This window comes from Poecilia reticulata, linkage group LG7 (assembly GCF_000633615.1).
Source record: "Poecilia reticulata strain Guanapo linkage group LG7, Guppy_female_1.0+MT, whole genome shotgun sequence".
NCBI classification, from domain to species: Eukaryota; Metazoa; Chordata; class Actinopteri; order Cyprinodontiformes; family Poeciliidae; genus Poecilia; species Poecilia reticulata.
Window position 1 is genome coordinate 31264836 of NC_024337.1, and position 2503 is coordinate 31267338.

Sequence of the window (2503 nt, forward strand, 5' to 3'; positions counted from 1 at the left end):
CACTGAACGAGGTCCGGCCCGGTCCAGACACTGAACGAGGTCCGGCCCGGTCCAGACACTGAAGGAGGTTCTGTTCAGTCTGAGTGGAGGAATTCTGTTTGTTTTAGCGTAGAAACATAAAGTCGTTCTGTGAGGAAAAGGTTTTTGTTGTAAAGGGAAGTTGTGGCTTTAGATCATGTTGAAATAAAATCCGTTTTCTGTCCTCTAATAAAACTGCTGTGAGTTTTTACTGAGTTTCTCTTCGGAAACAAAATGGCGGCCGCGTTAGCAGCCCAAGCAGCTGAGGGTAGTGGGGCACGGCGGTGGAGGGATGATGCCTGGGGCTGGTCCTGCAGTCACTGCAACAGAACGGCTGGAAAGAGAAGAATCACAATTTTCACAGACAAAATCTTCAGAGACATTTATTTTATAAACTCAAACAGTTTTGTAAAGCTGTCATGTAACAGCAGCTCACAGACCCGGTTTGTTATCAAAATATTGTTATTGAAGAGTTCAAAGTCTAAATAGATAATTCTTTTTGGTTTTAATTTAAAATCATGTCTCAGTTTTCTCCGCTTGACATTTTGGCCAAAAGGTTTGTGGAGCATCTGGACCAATCAGCTCTCTGATGATGGTTATTAAAGCTGCAGTTTGCAACTTTTTAAAAAATATATATATTCTTTACACATTTGTTTAAATTGTCTTCATGTCATGAAAACCATTCGGTGAAAAAAACTGAGCTGCTCTGTCTTCTCCCTGTCCAGGTAGAAACAGCCAATCAGAGCCAGGAGGCGGGTCTTAGATCTAGCTGTAAATGCTAAGGCTAGTTAGCATAGCCACTGATTAAGGACTATAAAATGTTTTTTCTGCCTTCATCAGAAGAACATTACATGAGGTGATTAACAGCGCTAAGCCCCTCCCCCTGGCTCTCATTGGTTCAGACGGCGGTAGCATCTCGGGGAGGAAGAGGAGGAGATCCATCTCTTCACAGACTACGTCATAAGATGTTTTGACGGTTTTAACGGAAATGTAAAACACGATTTTTAAAATGAGTAACAAACTGCAGCAGCTTTAATTGTTTTATGTTATTTTCTGTTCTGGGTTTAACAGGAAAGCAAAAACATGAGATTTATGGTCTTAGTTTTCATCTCCGTCAGAACCTCCTGCTGTTTCTCCATCGTGACGTCATCAACTTACTGCTGGAGACGCCATTCTGGTTCAGGTTTGGACTTCTTCTTCTCCGGCTCTGACCGGTCCGGACCGCAGTCATTTGGACCGGAAGGCCAGACGGAGCCGAATCCCGGGATTCCTGACGCTCCAGCGGAGTTGGCGTCGCTCCGGTCCGGTCCGGTCCGGTCCGGTCCGGTCCGTCAGGCGGGTTGTGGACACTAAGCCCAGCAGAACCGAGAGCCGCCAGAGGAACCCGGAGTTATTCTGGGAAGCAGCGGCTCTGCGGCCGACAGCTGCCGGTGGTCTGGGTTTAACTGGGCTTCACGTCCAGCCGGGACACAGATCCGCTAAAAACCCTGAACTTTATGGGCCTATTTTTGTTACACAAACTCATTTTCATCTCAACAGATTTATACTTTAATCAACAGTTTCTTCATTCTAAACGTTCTTTACTCAAACCGGTTATTGATCTGCTCCAGTTTGGAAAATAATGTTGAGAAAAAACCAAAGCAGTTTGATGAAAAATGATTTTATTTATTAGCAAAACAAAGCGATCCAAACCAACCTGGAACCAGCCGCCCTTATCTTAGCTGCAGGTCAAAGGTCAAAGGTCACCAACTGAACCAGACTGACGGCGTGAAGCAGGAACAGATGTTCAAAGAGCATCACAACCTGACCGGAACAAGAACAGAAGAGAAACGACATGTTTGAGTCGGACCACATTTTATTTTCTCTTGACTTAAAAAAATCACGTCAAAGTTAAAAAAGAAAAATATTAAAATATTGATAGGTTTTCTGAGGTTTTTTCTATATGAAAATTTTTTAAATTTCTTAATCCCTGAATAGCGGGTGGCTAAAGGACCCATAAGCAGGGCCGGCCCAAGACATAAGCAAACTTTGCAGCCGCTTGAGGCCCGGGGCGCTTGAGGCCCCTCAGTGGAGCTGATTTTTATTTTTAGTAACAATATCTATGTCATTATAATTATAAAAACACATTATTTCATCATAAAGTGATTTGTTTTTACAATAACATATATTTGATAATGTGTGTAGAATCAAACTGGACAAAAAGAAAAAACAAACTGCTCTTTGAGGCCCCCTGGTGGCCGCGGTAGGTACCGCACGCTTCACCGGTACCTTCCAAACGTCCGAAGCTCCGGACGTTTGGACGGTACCGGTGAAGCTCCGGTCAGATAAGTTAGCAGCAAAACATCGTCTCACAAAGGACGTTTCCTTCAGGAGGGAGAGAGGAGAGGAACAGAAAAAGGTTTGATTTACTGTAATAAAGGTTTAATTTACTGTAATAAAGGTTTGTTTTACTGTAATAAAGGTTTAATTTACTGTAATAAAGGTT